This window comes from Lissotriton helveticus, chromosome 6 (genome assembly GCF_964261635.1).
Source record: "Lissotriton helveticus chromosome 6, aLisHel1.1, whole genome shotgun sequence".
NCBI lineage: Eukaryota > Metazoa > Chordata > Amphibia > Caudata > Salamandridae > Lissotriton > Lissotriton helveticus.
Window position 1 is genome coordinate 2,047,912,242 of NC_136067.1, and position 23,069 is coordinate 2,047,935,310.

Consider the following 23,069-nt stretch of genomic DNA (forward strand, 5'->3'; position numbering starts at 1 on the left):
CAGTTACCACCCTGACCCTCGCCTGACCTTCCTTGTTCTACACTGGGCAGTTACCACCCTGACCCTCGCCTGACCTTTTTTGTTCTATGCAGAACAATAACCGCCCAATGGAGGAGAGTTTCCGTCAGTGACTTAAACGTTCTTCCATCGGCAGCAATGCTGGGGGCCCTTCACATAACAGGACATGATCTTACGACAGAGGTTTCAAGCACACTCCAGACCCACCCTAGGTTTTTATAGTGCTGGGTGATGTGTTCTGTTTCATCTACATTTCCAGTGAAGTATGCATCTGGAGTAGGTCCACCTGGAACATAGCAGGCCCTAGATTCAGCCCATTGCCATGGCATCAATACGATGAGGTAGGCTTCAGGTACCCATGATAATGCCTGGTTCAGGGCTGGGGGAAGCTGTGATGAAGGGGGTGACTGTGAATCTGGGTCCGGTTGCGGGACAGATGTGAGTTTGGTAATCATGCGAGTGCCCTAGCACAAGTCATGTCTGTTTGATCCAAGTGAGTGTTGAACGGCACCTCCATTAACCTCTCCACCTCTCTCTTTTCCAGGACTACACCGATGCCCTCATCACCAACTACTATGTGAGTACAGTGACGTAAACAGGACTGGGTGGGAGCGCGTGGGCAGCGGGGACCAGGAAACAGCCCGGGAACAAAATATTCACCCCCATCCCAAGCGATACAGTGCACGCAAGTGTGCAAAGGCAGGCCAACGCCACCACTGGACACGGGGGTTCTCCTGCCCACAATGAATGCCACATGGTGCACTTAACTCTGTATATTTTCCAATAGTTATTGGGAACCTACCCATAGATGTTTTTTTATTTTAATTTCAACATGTTTTATTGAATTTTTATACATGAACATTTTGGCGGATCCGTTGCGGCGTTCGTAAAATGGCAACAATTGCAGTTTGTGCTGCAGTATGTTGAGACGTTCTGTCCCGTTTGTTTAGCTAACCCCACCTGACGATGGTTAGAGAAGAAGAGAAAGAGACAGGTTTTTACTTGCAGTTCTGAAGGGGACCCGATGAAATGTTTGTGCCCAGGAGCAGGGTTTCTCTCCAGCACACTTCTCTGCTTCTCTTACGCGACAGCGCGTGTCCCTGGCAGTCACTGACCGGGGAAGCGAGGAATGTGGAGTTTCTTTACTTTATTTGTGTGCCAAATGTGAAGGAACATGGAAGGTGTGTGGTAAAACCAGGGGGGTAAACATTGTTTTATGTCTGTCCGAAGTCTTTCTGAACTCTGTGCTTCATCCTTTCCCTGGAGAGGTTTGTCGTGTGTAATCTGAATATATCTTCCATTGTAGACATACTTTGCACCTGGGTTTATCTCTGTAAGATATATACCATTCACAAACGTATAGGCGCAGCCAAGTTGAATTTAGGTTTGTGTATTTGAGCCTATAATGTCGCGTTCTGTATTTACAGTTGTAAATGGGTTTGAGCGAACTTAATTTTGCATCGTTTGCCCCAACGGGCGTGTTTTCGGCGTCACATTGTGAAGATGCGAACACCCACTAACATTCAAGGTTGTAGGTATTCACAAGTTCTTCAATGAAAGTTTCAACACTAGACAAGGCCAAATATTTACTTCTTCAAAAGGCAGAATTATATCCCCATGTAGAGTGGGGACGTGCAGGGAATCACCCTATAAAAGGAGGGAAAATAATGTATGCATGTCGAAGAAAAGATTTGAAGTGGAAATAGACTTTTGCATAGAATTTATAAATATACACTTATCATGTTTACCCATGAAAATGTCATACACAGGTAAAAATCGTTGAATTCACAAAAGAATCCCCCCTTACTGCTTCTAGGAGCAACTTTTTTCGAGTACTCCTGGAATTTTTTGAGAATTCTAAAAATTGTCCAAAGTTTACTCCAGCTGTAGCCGTGTGCCCATGGGAGTAAATTGACAGCTTGCTTTGAGAATTGGACATTTTATGATGCGTTCTGTCTGGTTGAGCAGCTGGAAAGTAAACACCCAGTTCTCAACTCACCATCATGCCATGCTGCGTAGAGAAACCCAGTAGTTTCGGCAGAGGAATCTTTGCAGCGGGCTAATAGTTTGGGGGCTATGGCTTGCAAAACTGCACCCGTGGTAGCCACTTTTGGCAGAGATGCCCAACCTGAGGCCAACCTCTCAGAAGACAAGGCAATCAATGCAGCATTCAGGGGTAAAACGTGTATATTGAGCACCTGTCAACTAGCTAGCAGCATAGCGCCTGCATATGTGATGTCATTCACTCATCTACTCAGCCTCATTCACTCACTCTTTCATGGTGCAGGCATGCCAAACACAGTCGTGGTACAATACTCCTGGAGCTGTCTGAGGACCCAGCAGCAATAGCTTTCTATAGCAACGTAACATGTGTCTTCCCACTTTCTCTCTCTCTCTCTCTCTATTTACCCCTCTCTTCCCTCTGTCACTTTCTCTCTCTCTCTCTCTCTCTCTCTCTTTACCCCTCTCTTCCCTCTGTCACTTTCTCTCTCTCTCTCTCTCTCTCTCTCTGTCTTTACCCCTCTCTTCCCTCTGCCACTTTCTCTCTCTCTCTCTCTCTCTCTGTCTTTACCCCTCTCTTCCCTCTGTCACTTTCTCTCTCTCTCTCTCTCTGTCTTTACCCCTCTCTTCCCTCTGCCACTTTCTCTCTCTCTCTCTCTCTGTCTTTACCCCTCTCTTCCCTCTGTCACTTTCTCTCTCTCTCTCTCTCTGTCTTTACCCCTCTCTTCCCTCTGTCACTTTCTCTCTCTCTCTCTCTCTCTCTCCACCGTGAGCTTCCTCGCTCCATTTTTGGCCCCTATTACATCCTTGCCTCTGCTCTTTGCCCTCTCTCCTCTCCTCTTATTCCCCTCCATGTCTTTCCCTGACCCATCTCTGTTCCTGCTTTTCTGTTATGGGAGGTTGAGGAAGAGAGCTATGAAATGAAGCATCATTAAGTCACCAGCCTTAAAAAATAGGCAAAGCACCCATGTTTTCCATAAAGTGACATCAGATGAAGTTCATTTAAAGCCATTCATACCATTCACGTTAATAGGAATATGTCTATTTTCAAGATAGAAACGGGTGTAGTTTGCTACATGTAATGTATAAGCATGCAAGTATGTCAATCAATCAGGGGTTTGTATAGTGTGGCTACTCACCCGTGAAGGTCTCAAGGCACTCGGGGGGGGCTGCTGATCGACTGAACCCCCTCGCCCAGACAGAAGAGCCAGGTCTTGAGATCCTCCCTGAATTGGGTCAGCGACGGGGATTGCCGGAGGTGGAGGGAAGGGGGTTCCAGACTTTGGCCAGTTCTGGTCTAATGGATCCGTGGGACGATGGCCAGGGCAAGTTGGGTGGAGTGAAGTAGTCTGGCGGGTACATGGAATGCAAGGCGGCGGTTCAGATATGCTGGCCCTGCGTTGTGCAAAAAGAACAAATGATGGACAGATTGTTGAACAATGTCATACATGCACCCCAGTACAGAGATCTGGGCCTAAATCCATCGTTTTTTTGCTCCCCATGCCATTGCAGTTTGGACCCAGTCATATGCAAAGAAGTCTTGACCCTGCACCCAATGGAAACAGTCCAGCACAAACTGCCAGGTCAGGTCCTCCCTGGATGGGAACCAGGCATCCTAGGACCAGTTTGGGGGTTTCACCCCTCATCAGCCAGGCTAGCTTGACTTCCCCCAGGGCACCTTCTGTAATACAGCCCCAGGTGGAGCTGTGCAGGGAAGGGAACAGTACACTAGAATGTCAGTGGACTACCACTATATGGTTGCAATGTGTGTATTCACATATAATCCAAACATTAATGTATATGTCTTCTTTTGTCTGTTAAGGTGTAACGCAGTGAATGTTTGAGAAAATATATTTGCTTATGTTTAAAGACTAACCTATACATTATCTGTGTCACATTAGGAAAGAGTGCCATTGTCCATGAGTGCCGTTTTCCATCAAGTTGTGTGGACATGCTGTGTTTTATTAGTGCTCAGAAGCCTTCTGCTGAAAGTTTGAGCACTAAACAAAAACAACAAATTAAATAAATGTTATCACAACTAGAAACGTGAGAAACATTTAGACGTAATTACACCTTTATTCCTTTTGTAAATCACAAGCATTGATCTGTCTGCGCAAAATTCTCGTTTCAATGCTTTATATAAGAATTAATAGGCAAATTACAAAAAAGTGCCATAAGTAAGTTTAGCAGCAAAGCATATACGTCATAAATACAAGAAATAATATCTGGAATAAAATCTGGCATAGATTCGCCTTCTAAGATTGGGAAAAGGGAGTCCCTCTCGTTGCAGAAATCCACGCACATATATAATACTTTAGAGAAAGACTTTCATTCATTCTGTGGGAATACACGATTCCCAAGGTTTGGACCAATGGGAAACACGTGAGAATAAACATTTTACTACAGAATACATTTGAGGATCCTCTTAGGATAGTTGTACATTGAGATTCAAACATTCGCACGGTCTTAGCTGCACAGTTTAAGCTGATGCATTGTTTTAACCTAAGCCCGGGACAGTGAGAACTCTCCTTGATTTAGTACAATGGATATTTCTCTGAAAACACTTTCTGCTTACTCGAGTGAAAACTAGACACGTTTTATTTGGAACAGGAATCAGCAGCAGTTATCACGTGATATATTGGATGCTGAGGCAAGATGGAGTCAGTGTAAACACCGGCTAATGTTAGCTAATCTCAGTTCACACTGCTCTTTTTATTGACAGAAAATCGATGCCCACATTTCCATCAGGGAAAGTGGTAATTGAGGTCAGAAATGACGCATAATGGGAACATTGTAGAGTGACCAGGGTGGGAGCCGGGGGCACAGAGTGGTGCATTCAAAAGCGCGGGCAGTGTGTGATGAGCATGTTGTGGTGCTGACGTTCGGATAAGTGTGACAGGTGTCTTTCAATCGCAGTTCTAAATGTTTACCATCACCAGCCTTTAGCCGTGCGAATCACCACTTTTCACACCTTTACTGGAGCTTCATCAGGCACCTGCAATAGTTCTTCAACACAAAAAGGAGCACAAGGGGGAAAGAGAGTCTGGTCGCCCCCTACTCAACAACTTATCAACAAATAGGACTTGACTCAGGATGAACAGTCACCCTCAACTTCCAAACACTCGAGGGGTCTGTAATATTTTCCAAAGACTTCCCCACCGGCACGGTTCACTGCTGCTAGTCCAAGTGTCTATATGTTCAGTTAATAACCCAATGTCACTGCAGAAAAAAAGGAACAATTCCCAGAAGAAGTCACTGTGCTAGTGAGAACCAACCAGGAAGCCCACCTTGATGTTACTACCGTGAGGTGCTTTCTCTCCATTCTCACATTTTTTCTAACTCTTTTTAAATTGACTTCTTCTAAGAGACCTTCAGAAAATGTTTCTGCTTCAGGCTATAGAGAGTGAGCTACCCAGTCCCCCCCCAATGCTTCCAAGAGATCCTCAGTAGTAAAATTAGGATAGGGTGCGTTCATCATAATGTTGAATGGGAATCAACAACTGGATCTAAAATGGAACCACAACCAGCCCCAACTGAGCAGCGCAAGCGGAACCCTCACCCAAACCCGGCTGGCCACGGTGACCTGATGGGATCCCGGTGCTTCATTTTGCGTGACTGAGAAATGCTCAGCCTCTTTGGGCTCCGCTAGAGCCTGGCGGTAACTTCTAGGCCTTTTGGTAACTTTTACAACACCCATAAGCACCAGAACCTGTTGTTTGTTGCCTTCCTTTCTTAGGACATCTCTTGAGTTCAAGGGAGAGCAGCATTCATACGGCGTGCCTTCCGAAACCTAAGTGTGAAGGGATATAATGAGCGACTGATTTATCGTGTAGCCCATTGTACATATTCATGTGCTTCCGTGGAGTCATTTTAGTACAGGGGTGTCCACCATAAACCCATGTCAGAATTTGAAGACATCCATGCAATATATATTTACATACAATTAATAATTTTAATAGTCAGCGGTAAGCCTGAAAAGGCTTCAATGTCCGTGTGTTCCACATTTATTTTATTTTATTGTTTTAATTTATTGATAGCGTACAATTATCTTTTCGGACTTCCAGACATCTCGGGATCTAGAAGAGCGGAGGGCTACAGGAGTTACTGACCAAATAGCCAAGTTTACGAATTTTTCTGAATCCAAGATGACAAACAGTCCAGCGAATGGATAAAGGATACTAAATTCCATATCCTGTCAACAAGAGAGAAGAAAGAGCGCTGCCCTTATGAGTTCTATAAACGTTTGGAAACCGGAGTAGACAGGAGATGAAATAGTGAAGAAAACAGATAGTCTACAAGCAATACATGAGTTCTTGGTAAACTCAGCTATTGTCACAAATGCAAAGATTTTTAGAAATGGAGCCAATATAGATATCTGAGATGTTGGGAACGCGAGGCATGGCCATGGAGACCGAGTGACCGATGGGCTGCCGTGTCTGCACCAGGCAGAGTCGATGACGTTGGGAGTGAGGATGGCCCAGATAGAGGGCCGTGCTGTAATCCCTGCGGGACCCAACACCTGCCTGGATGAACAGACAGCAAGAGTCCACAGGAAGTTAGTCTTAAGGTCTTCAGAAGGATCTGACACTTTAAAAAAAGGAGGTGAAAGCAACTTTTGCAAATGGGAGGAATAGCTGAGCTGGACAAATTAAAACCTGTGTTATGGACTCAAGAGAGAGATTTGGGACATACCCAAGATTAGACAGCCACCAGCCTGAGGTCAGGATAGCTGGGAGACCTACATCTAATAACTGTTGCCCAAACTCAACTCAGGGCAGTAGTTGACCGCGGTGAACAGGCGGTCATGGAGCCGAGATCAAGCAGAGCGAGAGTCTCTGCATGTTTGCGTTTTGATCCCGCAGTTGAGGCTGGCGCACGACCTTGGTACCACATCACACCTGGTGACTTTAATACACATGGACCTAGATAGATCTACCTGTACCTTACGATTAAAGTGTCGAAGTAGAACTGCAAACCACCTTATGGTAGAAGGGTAACCCTTTCATAGGATTCACAGAGAATCCTGGAGCAGTCATGCACATCTACGCCACGCGCGGATTCACACACGTGCCTAAAGAAACTAGAAACTCGTGTCGTACCACTTTTGAACCCTGTAAATGTGAATCTGTTTGTAAAGTGGGGAATGCCTGGAATGTGACACTGGTACACACAAACTCAGACGTGTGTTTGTGTTCTGCTGCTGTTGCAGGCAGACCCAATCAGAAACAGGCACAAATTAATGCTGATGATTAATTTGCAAATTCGGGCTATTAAGTGCGGAAAGGTAGTTTTTTTTCACCATTTGCGAATGGACGTGTACAATTCCACCAGTCCTGTTCCAAGAAACAGGCGATGATGTGTGGGTGCTGAGTGGGGTTTTGCTCATCCAAGTTTAATTCAGATGTGCAGAATATTGGGTCAACCAGGCCATGAGATACTGACAAGAAGTCTACTTTGTGAATCAGGCCCCAGAGTGATTGACATCAGACGGAGGGAGGAGCCACCTGAGAGTTTGGTTCAATCAAGGCATGACGTCAGAAGTATGCCTGGACCACGAGGAAACAATCTAAGAAGCTGCTCAAAGGAAGAGAAACACGCGGTTTGGCCTTTTCCGAGTGTCGACAATGAATGTGTGTGGGGACTGCACTCATGAATCAGATTTAACCTGTTTGTACGGTATGTGTGCGCGTTGGATTAGTGCCTGCACACTATTAAATAGCTAAATGTGGGGCCTGGTAACAGAGGTGACCAGGACTCCAGCGTGCACCAACAATATCAAATTATCCAATCAAACAATATATTTCATGTTATAGTCACATATTTAATCATTATTCATTGTGTTATTTAACCAATTGCATTACATTTCAAGTAAATATCATGAATAGAGTCCAGTGCAAAGTATATCAATAACATCAAATTAAGTGACATCATAAATTGCATAAACCCAATGCATTTCGGGGCTTTAGCCCCTTCGTCAGGGGTCTGTGTGAAGAAAAGGAAAGAAAAAGAGAAGGAAAACTAAGTTACTTCCAGTGCTTGGGAGGACGAATTTTTACATATAATATGTTTATCATTAATCTTACCGCAACTTTGAACAGACGAACCCACTCTTGGATTCGATGAATAGCGTGGCGCGTAGCTGCGTGTAATCTAAGAAATGAGTAAGTGTTGTAAGAGAACTCAATATTCTGTGAACCACATATGTGTTTAAAAGAAACGCACAGTAGTGCTTGTTACCTGAATGCTGGTGGTTGAGGTAACTGAAAGTAAATGGACAGGCAGAGTGTATCACGTTTTAGGATAGGAATAAACCGATCTAAAATTAAACAGTCAACATATGAGGTAACTGAAAAAATAATACTGAGCTCACCTGCAGGATAAGAAGTAAAGCGTTTTAATCTGCGAAATTTAAAGAAAGGAGGCTGATAATCATTATGACAGTGCATGCTCACGAAGAAATATTCTTCAGCAGTGCAGGGACTTGCGTTTACCTGATAGAGTTCGACGTTCGTTATAAGGCGGCAGTTTAACAAGCAGTTTGACGAGCAGTCTCCGCGTTCTGTGGAAACAGTAAGCGGTTTGGGACTTAGAAAACGTAAGCAGTTTGGGTTTGCAGAACAACGAACTCGGCAGCTGTAAACATGATCAGCTGATATGGGATGGCGGAACTCACCGCAAAACTCGACCGGCTAGTCAGAAATGACCTCCACACCCGTGCTTGCGTGGACACAACTAGTCCCTTTACCCTGTTTGTAGCTCGTAAGATTTGAGAGCCGACGAGATAGAAAACGGACTATTACGTCCTAAAGGGAAGCGCCATTGTTAAATGCCTTCGGTCATACTCTATAATTAGTATATGCAAAGGATTGGAGTTACATATGCTGTTTTAGGGGGCCTATACAAAATAGCGTGTATCCTGCTGATAAAAGAAAGAAGATGGAAAGTAGTTTGAAACAGACACTGAATAATAAATGCAAAATATTTACATTAACTGCCTATTTACAATCTAATGCTGCGCAGCCCATCCCATATCAGCTGATCATGTTTACAGCTGCCGAGTTCGTCAAACTGCTTACGTTTTCTAAGTCCCAAACCGCTTACTGTTTCCACAGAACGCGGAGACTGCTCGTCAAACTGCTTGTTAAACTGCCGCCTTATAACGAACGTCGAACTCTATCGGGTAAACGCAAGTCCCTGCACTGCTGAAGAATATTTCTTCGTGAGCATGCACTGTCATAATGATTATCAGCCTCCTTTCTTTAAATTTCGCAGATTAAAACGCTTTACTTCTTATCCTGCAGGTGAGCTCAGTATTATTTTTTCAGTTACCTCATATGTTGACTGTTTAATTTTAGATCGGTTTATTCCTATCCTAAAACGTGATACACTCTGCCTGTCCATTTACTTTCAGTTACCTCAACCACCAGCATTCAGGTAACAAGCACTACTGTGCGTTTCTTTTAAACACATATGTGGTTCACAGAATTTTGAGTTCTCTTACAACACTTACTAATTTCTTAGATTACACGCAGCTACGCGCCACGCTATTCATCGAATCCAAGAGTGGGTTCGTCTGTTCAAAGTTGCGGTAAGATTAATGATAAACATATTATATGTAAAAATTCGTCCTCCCAAGCACTGGAAGTAACTTAGTTTTCCTTCTCTTTTTCTTTCCTTTTCTTCACACAGACCCCTGACGAAGGGGCTAAAGCCCCGAAATGCATTGGGTTTATGCAATTTATGATGTCATTTAATTTGATGTTATTGATATACTTTGCACTGGACTCTATTCATGATATTTACTTGAAATGTAATGCAATTGGTTAAATAACACAACAAATAATGATTAAATATGTGACTATAACATGAAATATATTGTTTGATTGGATAATTTGATATTGTTGGTGCACGCTGGAGTCCTGGTCACCTCTGTTACCAGGCCCCACTTTTAGCTTTTCCGAGTGTCAGCATTTTCCAAATTAGGATTCCTAGTGTGTGCAGAATTCACATGCCGTGTTTTTTTTCCGCCTACAGATTCCACCAGGTGCCAGAAAAGCATATTTCTGTGTTTTGCCGTTCGCATATATGGGGTGGGGAGCAGAGAAGCGAGCGGGCGAGGCGCTATGGGAGTGCTGTGGGTAGTAATACCGACATATAACCCAGGGAAGGCCTCCGCTCAGGAGACATCAGTGGGGCCAAGGGGGGGGGAGGGGTCGGAGCTGACTGCTCCAATAAAGTAACAAAAACATCCTAGAGTGAATAACCCATTCATTATTCCATGTACTATTCTAGTGCTCCCTCTTCGTCGTGCCAGTGTTCTTATGGCACGCCCAGGAGCCCTGTAGCTCTACACCTGTCTCTGGGGTTACGTCACAGGCCGCGTCACGCCTCACCTGCCCTGGGGCCTCCGGGTCATGCCCTCGGTTCAGTGACCTTTCATCCATCGAGCCGTGAGGGTGAGCGTGACGTTGGGGCTTCAGGGCTGTTATTATTATTTCCGAGAGAATATACGCACATCTACGTGTTCATTTCGTCATTTACTGTACCTTATTTCTGTTAATGTATTTCCACTCAATGTGCGCCCGCGGAAGACTTTTTGTAAGAGGGCGGTGTCAACAGCAGTCAGTCTCACCCAGAGGCGGCAGCACAATCCCTGGGACTCGGCAACCTCTAATCGCACGCACACCCCATTTTGCTGCTAAGGCTCCCTCCCTTAAAGGCACTGGAAGCAAGGGGGGGGGGGCTGTGGCACCGGAAATAACAATGGTAGAATTCAAAAAATCAATGTGGCTCGTGCAAACCCCCAGGTTACAGGTTGATTTGTAGATTGGTACGGAGCTCACTCAGTGCTTTCCATTGGGCCAGTACACTGGGGTAATCTGGCTTTTGACCCCTGATGCCAAGACGAGAAGGGGTCTGTAGCAGCAGTGGATAGTAGATCCTGTTGAAAGTTGCTGTAAGGCATGAAGGCCCAGATCTGCTGTCCGCGTCCATCCATAGGCCATCCGAGTCCAGAAACCTTTGAGGTGCTCAAGCTCGGCCAGAGGCCAGCCCGAAGGCTTCCAGGAGGCTTCACGCTGCAGCCGATGCTCGTCCAGCGACTGAGAAAGAAGTAGGCTTCATCAGACGATCAAACATACCTGAACTTTGTGGGTCTAGAGTTGGCTTCTTTAATAAAGAGTGATTAATGTGGCCATATGTTGAGGTATGGTGGAGCCATGAATCAATGTATATGCATCTTCCATTACTCTTGAGGGCAGCTCCTTGACTAGCCCTGCTCGCAGGCTTTTGGCCAACATGAGCCTAGAACATGCCAACATGAGCCTAAAACATACCAAAATCCTCAGTTGCTGGTGGTGTCCGCGGAAGAAAGCTGCGTAAGCCTGGCAGCGCTTGCCTTGACTGGGGACCAATGGGAATATCTGGGGGAAAAGGAGGGAAACCACAAAATCCTTCTGGTTTTGAGTTTAACTTTCTCTGTCACCTCGTAAGATAAATGAAAATAGGATTCCTATTGTGTGAAAGAACTGCGGGCCCAATTCACAAAGGGACTTACGAGTCGTAAAGTTACGAGTGCAGTCTCCGCACTCGTGGCGGAATCCCCACGCTGAGCACTGCAGTGTGGAGATTGTGCTCCGAGTGCGAATACTCCGCCTCGAGTGCAGATACGGTGCACTCGTAACTTTACGAGTCGTAAGTCGCTTTGTGAATCGGGCCCAGAGTGTGTATTCTACTGTATCAATATAATAACATGAGATGCAATTTTTGTAAAAACAAGATACATGTTTCCTCCTAGGGAGAACGAAGTTAGGAATATTCTATGTTACTAGTAATCTAGCTGTTCCTTTTCTTTCACTCACCATATTTGTTTTTGTATATATTTTTGTTTATGTTAATTTGTCTTTTTTTTTCTTTTAGATCTGGCCAGCTGTACAGATGGCTAATTTTTATTTCATACCTCTGCATTACAGGTAGGACCACCTTGAAACCTTCCTCATGTCATACTCGTTAATAAGCCTCCACGCGAGGCAAGGTCCTGTTATTGTATGTCCATGTGTTGTGCTTTAGTAATAATAACCGTTTTCTGACACAATTCTGCCATTTCTAAGCACTATAAAGAACAGATGTTGCTGTAATCTAATTGATGGTGCTCAGTTTACTGACCCCAGAAGGATGGAAGGCTGAGTCTGCCCTGCCAGGATTCAGACTCAAGTCCTCCAGAACACCACATAGGTCAACGAGCTTGCATTTAGTCACGGACCCATCTGTGCACCCCCAGGATGAGGGGGGATTTTATTTCACATGTAATTTGTCTGATGCAATCAGTGCTGGCTCTATGTCTTGTCTCCCTGTGTTGCAAGTGCATGTGTGTGCCTGCGTGTGCGTCTGTGCACTTGCACGCCTTCATGTCCCATGACGCGTTGGACGGTTAAAACCTCTAAAGTCTCCACTCCGACCACCACAACTGTGGACCTCACTCAGAGGACGTACCTGGGCCACAGACCTTTTGACTGGGTGACATTTCTTAAAGAATCACAGGGAACAGGGGCGGCTCTAGGCTCATGGCGGTCCTGGGCAGGGAGCGTAGGTAGGGGGCCCGGAAGAGGGGGTCCGGGCGGGGCGGAGCCCCCCGGAGCTTAGGAACCAGGAGGAACGCAGGCGCGGAGGCCAGTGAAGAGGGGGGGGGGGGGGGGGTCGGGGTGTTTGGAAGTGGAACAGAGCCGGAGGCCGCCAAATCCATGCCAAGGGCCACCACGCAAATATGTATCCATTCTCAGAGGATTATTATATTAAGGATATATATTGGCGTGGCGGCCCCTGGGGTTTGGTGGCCCTGTGCAGGTGCACAGCTTGCACATGCCTGAGGCCGCCCCTGCAGGGAATATTCAGCAAAGCGATATATACAGAGTGACAAATACATCGATTAGGGCTAACTGTAGGCAGCAGCTAGAGTCTACGAGGCCCAGCTCGTCTGCCTACTTCCCTGCCTGAATCTAGATATTGTAAACCCTCTACTGCGCGTACCACGAGTCTGCCTGAACTCTGGTTCTGATCTTGCTAGAAAACAGTTTCATGTAGTCACCAACTTTCCTGTGGGTGACTTTATTGCGTTCTCACTGTGACTCTCCTGAGACTTTTCTTTTTATGACCCTTTGATCTGGAGTCACATCTCCAACAGTCCATGATCCCCCCTTCTAGATCGGTGATGGTACATGTGGAGATGGACAGAGTGGAGCATGCCATCGATAACCACTGATGAGGGGAGCGAGGGGAACCAAGACCCCCATAGTAACAATATAGCAAGTTGCACTTGTCGCAACTGTGCGTGTGTTCGGTGCGGACCACACTCCGTCTCATCGCTCTTGTCCACGCCATCGAGCCTGTCGTTTGTTTCCCTTTGATTCACCAAAAGTCTATTGAGGGACTCCTTGAGAGTTGATTGAAGAGGAAGCGAACTCATGTGACTTGAGAACAAAGTGCTGGAGCCAAACGAGAGTCCGCAGTGGGATTTCTATCTCCACACCGGTTGGGAAACAGCGTTTACAAAGCGGTTGTTACAAAGACAACGGTGTTACCACGCATGCCATTACATCGCAAGTTGTATCAACGACTTGCTGTAGAGGACATGCAACACCAGGGAATGTGTTGGATTTTAAGTCCAACACCTTCCCTGCTGTTGCACAAACTGGAGTAGGAATAGTAAATAATACTATTCCTAAGTCCAGCGCATCCACTACAGCAAGTCTTTGATACGACTTGCGATGTAATGGCACACGTGGTAACAACGCAGTCGCTGTAACGACCGCGTTAACTACCGCGTTGTGAATGCACGCATTGTAACGTGCTACAGTTGGAGGGAATTCTGCCATTGGATACATTTTACTTCCATCACAATTCATAGTATTTTCCATTACAACACAACTATACATCAGAGCCTTGGTCTCCAGCATATTTTTTGTATTTACATTTAAATTATTCTGTACTACTAGGAACACACATTTCATCAAGCACTAAAATGTATGGGTGGCCACGACCACATCCAGTCTCAGCCCCGCCCCTGGACCCAAACCTTGTAGAGCAAGCCCCGCCCTGTTAATACCCATTTATGGCCAAACCCAGCCTCCATCCAGTGAGAAGTGACTTTATCTAGTGAATTAGCCACTGACCTTGGACACTGGGGACCTGGGTTCTAATTGTGGCTTTACCAATTATCCAAAATGGTGTGGCTTGATGGTAGTATTATCAAACGCTGCCTCAGGCTGTAAGTAAATATGGTTAATGTAAATATGTTAAAAAACTCTGTTCCACATGCAGTCCAGTGCAGTTTCAATTACATGTTGACTCCAGCCTCCAATCGCATGCTAGTCTCTGTAACCCGCGTCCCGTGTCAACGTGCAGCCATACGCCATGGTGTTCTGTGTACAACGCTTCATAAATGACCAGACCTCACGTTTTCCTGATCACACGCCTTCAAACGTTTTGGTAGGATACATACTGCACCCTGAGCATACAGTTCCAGGTGGAGTGTACATCCTGAATGACAGTAGCCTCTTTCGAGAGGCGTCTGTGTTGTAAACTTATATGGTGATTAGCAGAAGAGACAAAGAATCATAAACAGCCGCCGTCCATGCAGGTAACAGCGGTGGGGCGGTGGAGCCCGGTAGGGGTGGGTTTCGAGGGACGATGCAGAGGGAAAATTAAATAAATAATACATTTTCCCTCTGCATCATCCCTCGAACCCCCTCCCCCCATGCAGCCCCACCGCCCACCACTGTTACTTGCACAGACGTGGCTGATCATACACCGCGTGAGGCGCGACAGACTGATGTGATATAGGCCGTATTGATCCAACGGGCAAGTGTGTGACAGGCGTTTGACCCTCCTCTTAGCTCTGGTCATTCTTTGTCTTCATCTGAGGAGTGTTTAGCTTTGTTGCTGGAGGACAGATTGAGAAAGCAGTGGTAATTGACCAAAATCCCCAGCCCTGCTCCTTGATGTCAGAAGCCATTTGTCCAATCAGGATCCACCCAGCACTACTTCCTTCCCAATGTCACAGATTTGCATTTTTCACAGCTCTGGAATTTATTGGGGCATGTTCCACATGAGGTTTGTGATTTTTTGGGGCTCTTGACCTCTGACCTCAAAAGGATGGTGTGGTGGAAACTCAGAAGCTAAGGCTGCGATATGAGCAGCCTTATTTACTTTCTAAAAACTACTGGACTTTGGCTGGACGTGGCCAAAGCTTGTGCCCTTACTTGGAAACTCACCTGTTTCATGTTCTGGACCACTCACCTAATGTTAACATAACCCAGAAAACCGAGGACTAGTTTCACATGTTTAAGAACTTCCAAAGTATCCTCCTGAATTCCTGCACAAGGTATTTACGTGTCGGTGGTTAATGATTTTTTTAGCTGGAGTTAGCCACCTCTATGGAGACTATTCTGTGCAAAGTCTAATAACTGGGGGCATCCTTTTGAGGTAGGAAGCTGATTGACATAAAGTCTTCTGCTATGGAGAGGAAAGGGAGTAATTTTACAGAGCAATACTTGAAAGGGGTAGAGTTAGTTTATGACTAGATGCAACAGAGGATACCAGGCTTGCAGAAGGACAAGTTCAATAGATGTTACATGTGATAGTGTTAGAAGAGGGGCACCTTGGTGACTTGGGCTCTTTCCTTGTGAGACTGACAGACTGACATACAGAGATGGCAGGACATGCTGAGCTCTCTGTCTGCTGAGGGGCTGCATGGGTTGCATCATTTGCAAAGGAGCAGGTGTGTGAGGTTAGGAGGACTTGATCCTGTAAGGAGGTGAGGGACATTGGTCAAACTAAGAATGAAAGATGTCAGTTTGGGGCTGTGAGTAGGGTGCTACTTCCCTCTCAATCCTCAGGAGAAATGTTATTTTAAATATTTCCTTATTGACATTTCTTCAAATACAGTGGCAGGTCAGGGCATGTTATGTTATGTTAATTTATATTTGTAGAGCGCCAACTCCCCAAAAGGTCTCTAAGCGCTTGCAGCATAGACCAAGAACCCGGGAATCCCTTATTCCTGCTGGGCGCAGCACGATTAGGGTTAGCTTATCCAAATGCCTCAGTGTATGTATGAACAGCTGTAAAATAGACATGAAACAATGCCCACCGCCATCAACTCTTACATATAGCTGAATAGTGGCGACAGCCCCTAATATAGACACAAACAATCAGCATTGACCCTACTCTCCTCCAGTTGGGTATCAATGTCTCAGCCCAACCCTGCGTAGGAGGAAAACTTTAGAGAAACTAAGATAAACGTGAAACTGTGACTCATAACTTGGCAGACATAATCGATTGCTCATAACCGTTTGTGCACTAGACTCAGCAGAGAGGGTGGACATAATTAATGATAACTTCTCAAATAGGCAGGGAGGGAGGCTAAAAAATGCCATCTGACGGCCATGCATACGGTATGGTCGTCTTGGTTGCCTGGGTAAATATACTGATACTCTTCCCTGATGTGTGTCCCGCTTAGGCCCTCATGTGTTATTGTGGTCCGGGGCAAGGAACTATACTCGACATGAGCGAGAAATGCCTCTGACACTTCTACTCAGAGTCCCACAAAGGCTGTCTCCGGACCCACGTCTCTTCTCACACTGTAGAGCCACAGCCTCTTCCCTGGCCCATAGCTCCAGAGATGAGCTCCAACAACCGTGCGGGGACCCTCCCCCTCCCACAATCTCCAATGAAGGGCGAGTAGCCTTATCGCCAAGACCATGGCTAGATCAAGAAATCTGTCATGTACTCTACGCTGTCTTTTCCGTGGGTAAATGCCCAACAAACAAAGGGCCATGAAGCCAACATCCCTCCTACCAAGTGTACGGTCCACATCAGCTGTCACTGCCCTCCAGAATCGCCTAATCGCAGGGCATTCCCACACCAAATGCAAAAACCCAGCATCTCTCAGGGCACATCTAGGACAATGCATGTGGTCCGTCTGCTGCAAACATTTATTGTGTGGGGGGGTCAGATATGTGGTATGAATCTAGATAAATTGCGTATATTTCAAGCGAGTGTTACGAAAGCCCTCGTGGACTTAGCCATAGCCATAGCCAACCCCCACTAGATATCCTGAAACCTCCGCCCAGTACTGCCTCCCACCATTCACGTCTACGTGACAGATCGCCCATGACCATTTCCAACGCCGATTTGTATAGCCACAAAACCAGCTTGTGCCCATGTCCAAACCTTAGAAGGACCTGCAGCAACTCATGGGTTTGGGACTCTGTCTGCCCCACAAGCTCCGCATGGCCACCCCACCACTCCCATACATGAGGAACTGGGCGCCAGGGAGACCACTCTTCTCCATCAAAGACTCCAGTATAGGCAACGTGCCCTCGGCGTAACAATCCCCTACTGTCTGTTTACCAACTTCAATCCATTGTTCCAATCTGGGCTCCTTGAAGTATCCTTCCTTACAGGCAGGAAGTATCACCAGGGAAACCACTGGGCCATAGAGCACTGGATGATGCAATCTCGCCGCCAGAGGACTCCAACACCTCATCGCAAAGGGGCAAGAGTTGCGATGACATAACCCGTCCCAGCAGCCTTGCCTGGGGTTAAACCCCCCCCCCAAGATCCTGAGCCTCTGTACCCACCAACCATCTGGCCAGCTACTGGGACTGCTCTGAGGGGAAGTACAATTGCATTTCAGGGACACCCAAGGCCGCAGCTTCTGGTAAGGTGGCAAGGAACACACAGTTCCGCCCTCCATCACAGACTAATTCCCGGAGTACGCCATCAAGGGCATTAAACCAACCCTGAGGTATCCAAATCGGAAGATTAGTAAAGTAATTTTGGACCTATGGAAGGACCACCATCGTGGTAAGAGCAACTCTCGCCATAATGGGATGTCTAAAAGATGCCAAAATGTAACACCACCTCTAAGTGCCTGCAACGTAGCCACCAGGTTAACATCCTGCATGTCCTCTTTACTGTTGAATACATGCACCCCCAAATACTCCAGCTGTGTCGGTGCCCATTGAATGTGTCAGTCTGATACAGAACAAGCGTGTCAGCTCAACCAGGAACCAGGGGAAGGCATATGTTTTCTCCAAATTGGTTGTAAAACCAGGGGCTTCACCCAAATCCTCCAATACGTATATGCATATGCACCACAGAATACCCAAGTCGGGATGTTTCAGATACATTAACATGTTGTCCGCATACAGGGATACTACATGCACTTCTGATTGAAATGGTATCCCCCAGGGGATGCCCTCAATCCTCATTATACAACCAACTCAAACAGCATTAGGGAAAGGGGGCAACCCTGGCGCGTTCCCTAAAACACCCGTGAGGATTTGGAGATGCCGCCCCCACCTTCACAAGCGCCGGCGCATCCAACGAGGGCCCAGATTCATCCTCCACAGCACTTCCTGCAAGTAGGACCCACCCAGCATGTCAAAGGCTTTGCACACGTCTACGGAGAAGGCCAGGGCACCTCAAACATGTTCTTCTGGTGTTTCGTCCTTGAGGCGAAACCATCTACGGATGTTGTATGAGGTGCTGCACTGTAGAATGAAACTATTCTGATGACTAGGATCAAGGGTGGCAAGGTGGGCATGCAGCCACACACCAATATTTAGCTCAGTATTTAGTTATCAATGTTCAACATTGATAAAGGTTGATTTGGTTGATATGCCCCCACTTCGGAGCGATCCCCTCCTTGCTTGGGTACCGAAACAATAGGAGCCTCTCGAGTGGTACCAGGTGTCTCCCCCCTGTTAGGTCTGCTATGGCGGCCCTAATCACTTCCCCCAAGCTCTCCTGGTCCTCATCGGCCAGGCACGAGAGCTGTGTTCTATTCAGGAACCCATCCAGTACCGCATCCGAGGTGTCCGGTTGTGCACCATACAAAGCCCGATAGTAAGATGTGAAGACATCAAGAATGTCCTTCTGCGAGTATACTAGGTGACCTTGGCAATGCCTGATGTGGGTGGTGGAATGACTTTCCTGGACCTCTACAATTAGCCAGGCAAGCAGCCTACCCACCCGCCCTCTCTCCGTGTGCGAGCTGTCCAAGTAGACCCTCCATTTGAGGGAGCGCAATTGCTCAGCGACTATAATAATATTTTCTCTGTGCTCCGACAGTCTAGGGCATGCCGCCTGATCAGTGAGAAGGAGCGCTCTACGTCTACAGGATCAATTTCCAGTGCTGTCAGCCAATCTATCAGAAACCTACGCAGCCCCATCAACTGCCCAATACAGAACCCCCCGTACCACCACCTTGAACACCTCCTATTCAGTAGCCACATTTCCTTTTGACCTTGTTTTGTCATCAAATTAGTCACTGATAAGAGTTACTAGGGGTTCTCTGAAAGAGAGACAAGCTGTCAGACTCCATGTGGGTTTGGCCTAGATAGGTTGATGCTTGAACATGAATTACCTTGAAAAACAAGAGACAAGAGGCATTTGGCAAAACAGGAACAGTTTGTTTAATTAAACATAGCGGCCGGGAGAACAGTTACAGGCACAGAGTCTGAGGACTGTGTCAATTTACAGTCGGTCTGCATCCTCCTTTTATATAGTCGATCGTAGGTAATAAAAGGTTTCTGGTGATCCATGTATAGTGCAGAAGTTGCTGCCTTTGGAGTCATAAAATTGTCTAATGGAAATGCAGGTGGGCCTCGACCTATGGTGGACACAAGGTGGCCAGTGGGTGACTTGTCCAGATGTCATCCAATCTCCCATTACCATTGTAGTGTCGCTGCGCCTATATGTGGGATTGATCTAAGGTTTCCTGTTTGCACGTTTGTCTGCAGGCTACATGCCATCCCAACTGTGACCTATCAATCAATAACCTTGGGCCTAGGTCTCAGTGCTTGCCTGACTACATATTTGCGAGTCAGAGTTTATGTGGGGTTCACAACGGATGAATTCATTAATAAAGATGCAATTTTGTTCTTGTAAAGGAATGTATCATTTTTCATAGCAGCATCAACTTTTTCCATAATAAGAATGTCTCCCCCATGCCAAGCCAAGAAGTACTGGATTGTGGTCTAAATGTTCTACAGTAATGACAAGCCTAAGGACGGCCGGACTCACAACCAGAAATCCAGGCGGACATGCAAGTCATAAATTGGGGAGTATTCCCTCAGCATGCCACGCTTGCCAAGTGTCCAGTAACCCCCAGTGTGAGCACCATCCTCGTAATTCTGCCGCAAGTCTAACAGTCGAAGGTCCAGAAGCGGTGGAGTAGAGCGGTTTAGGTTCAGATCTGCAATAGTGTTATAATCTCCTGCCCCTCCTCCGAAGCATCAGGGTTTCTGGTGCGAGCGCCAACAGCGGGGCCAGGGAGTCATAGAACTGTGATCCTTTGATTTTCTTCGCATACATACTGCCCAACATCAACACAACACCGTTTAGACGTCCCCTAATGAAGACGTACCACCCCGCTCTATCGATATGTGCAGACATGATGTCCAAGGGCATCCCCAGCCAAGTCCATATCAGTGGGCCCCGGGCATAGGGCGGAAAGGTTGTACCGTGCACCCAACCCCTCCATCTCTGCTGCAGAGCATTGACCTGCCCACCGGCGAGGTTCGTCTCCTGCAGGAGAGCCACATCCACCTTTCTGCACCGCAGTTCTGAGGGGATTTTGTACCGTTTTAGAGCATTCCCATACTCCGCACATTCCGACTAAGGAGAGGGAAGGTGTGCTGTTGTGTCATAGTGATGTCAGAACCTCTTCTATTACCCCCCCGTGCCCCCCCACCCAGAACTGCATAAATGCCATGCATGGCAAGTCCAGTGCTTTGAATTTTGTCCCCTGCCTCCCGAGTCAAACATTCCCAACCCTCTGGACAGTGCACCAGTAGCTAGGCGTCCCGAACGGTATAACCAGCTAGAAACAGTTGACGACAATGCAAGCATGCAGAATGAACTCCACCATCAGAGAGGAGCTGGTACGGGGAGACTCCAGACCTCCCCGCTGATGGGTTGGATACAGCATACTTTTGCGGCCACTAGCCATGCCCACCAGGAGATCTCTCCCGCTGGAGATCAGAGCCTCCCAAACTTTAACAGCCTTCAGAAGAAAAATAAAGACTTGGCTGTTTGATCAGTACGCTGTCTACTTCACTGCGTTCGTCCGCAGTGCCGAGAAGCCCCAGGGCATTTGCGCGCTTTATAAGTTAAAAAAATAAATAAATAATTCATGTTGATGGTTGTGGGAGGAGGGTTATAAATTGGGCTAGTACTGGGCACAGGTTCCAAAATGTCACCTTGGGTCTGGTATTTTGTATGTGTGCATGTTGCAAGGAAGCTACTAAATATAGACAGGTGATGTGGTCACTGAAGCTGTTCCGACCACAGTTCATTGACCGCCCTATGTTATTCCCCCCACTGATATACCAGTTCAATGCCATTTGTTATAACACTGTACCCTTCATATGTCCATCAGAATCCGCCTTCTTCAGATTCGGTGCACCTTCTACGCTGTGCTACTTGAAGATGTCTTCCCCATATGCTGGGTTTATCAGAAACTGAGCCCCTCAGGTCTATTGTCCTTGAGATGCTGTGTCTGTCAGAGGTTATTGTATGAATTTCTTTTTAGTTTTATAAAATGCAAACACTCATAGGTGTGTGTGGTGGGATCATGGAGAGGTAGGATTGTGTGATGGGGCTTTGAAGAGATGGGGACATGCAATGGGACACTGGAGACAAGGGGCTGGCTAAGCATGCAAGATGAGCCAGAGAGAATGGTATGAAACCAAGAAGCAAGTGAAAGGACTGAACTGTGTCTTGCAATCAGAAGGAGAAAGAGGCACTGGTCTATTTTAACTCTATAAAGCAGCTGTGACTTTCTGTAGTTTCAGAATCGTCTTCTAAGAAGGTTCTTTTTCTGTGTCTCCTTTTCCAGGCTAGCCGTTGTACAAGTCGTTGCTATTTTCTGGAATGTCTACCTGTCGTGGAAGGCAAACAAGGTGTAAAACTGTACGCACTCAGGGGTACTGCGCAACTTAACGTGGAACTACGGGTTTTCCATCTTTGGAATGTGTTATCGCTGTTAGTACAATTCATTTGTTACTAAATAAATGACGTTGAACCAGTCGCCATTTTATGCATATCAATTTATCACTGACTTTTTCACATGCACATATCATAATCTATATGTTTAAGTAGGTGGCAGTCTGTTTTTTATCTTGTAAGTCTGCCTACTTTTCCCTGGGTTTGTACCTGTATTTATCATCCAGTTTGATCTGTTTTCAACCTTAAATTGTGTAAAATTTGAACAAAAGAGAACATAATAAAATAATGACTTTACTGTTTTTTACTTTAAGAGGTTGTACAAGATACTATGTAAAACTTGGCCCACCATCTGGCGACGAGAGGCTCTACTGCTGGCACTGATTGTGCGAGCTTGCGATCAGGCTCAGGTGAGACCCAGTTGGCAATGGCAGAAGGTTGATCTTGCTGGTCCCCCAGGGGATGATTCATCTGTCATCTTCCAGTAAATGGTGATAATGTTGAACACTGAGTATCCTTTCCAGTTCTATCAATAGAAGTTGGCTTCGTTCACTTCCCTGTGGCACCGGCACGGCCTGTTTCCTGTTGTGCGGAGAAAGCCCAGCGACTGCGTGACTGGAGTTCCTGCTGTGCACGGCCAGAATCATGCATAAATATGAATATATCAGACAAACAAATCATCAAACTTGATGTATGTGCAAACATATGTAATGCATTAAAGTCTCACTGAGTTGTTTTGTTACCTTTTACTTCCTATGCACTTTTTGCATTTGTCTCACCTTTGGGGCACAATGTAATACATTCCTTCATTTAATATATTTAAGGATTATTAGTAGAAGTGGGCGGAATTTACAGAATCGCGTTACGCAAATCTCCGCGAAACGGTAAGAAATTCCGCAAACGCACGGAATTGCTTGTTCGCGATGCTTTTTTACTGTTCGCAATCGCTGTTTGCATGCTCGGGGGGGAAATATCTCGCGAACACGCATTTGAGAACGCAAACAAGCAAAAAATTTCGCAAAATTGACGAACGCAGAATTTTG

The 23,069-nt window shown here is 46.3% G+C and overlaps 1 long non-coding RNA gene across 1 annotated transcript; it reads left to right on the plus strand.

Annotated features, from left to right (window-relative positions):
- Positions 1-562: 562 nt before the first annotated feature.
- LOC144762014 (uncharacterized) lies at positions 563-22,768 on the plus strand. The gene is made up of 3 exons (XR_013596003.1): positions 563-595; positions 11,938-11,990; positions 21,920-22,768. It is a non-coding gene; the product is annotated as an uncharacterized LOC144762014 (long non-coding RNA).
- Positions 22,769-23,069: the final 301 nt, after the last annotated feature.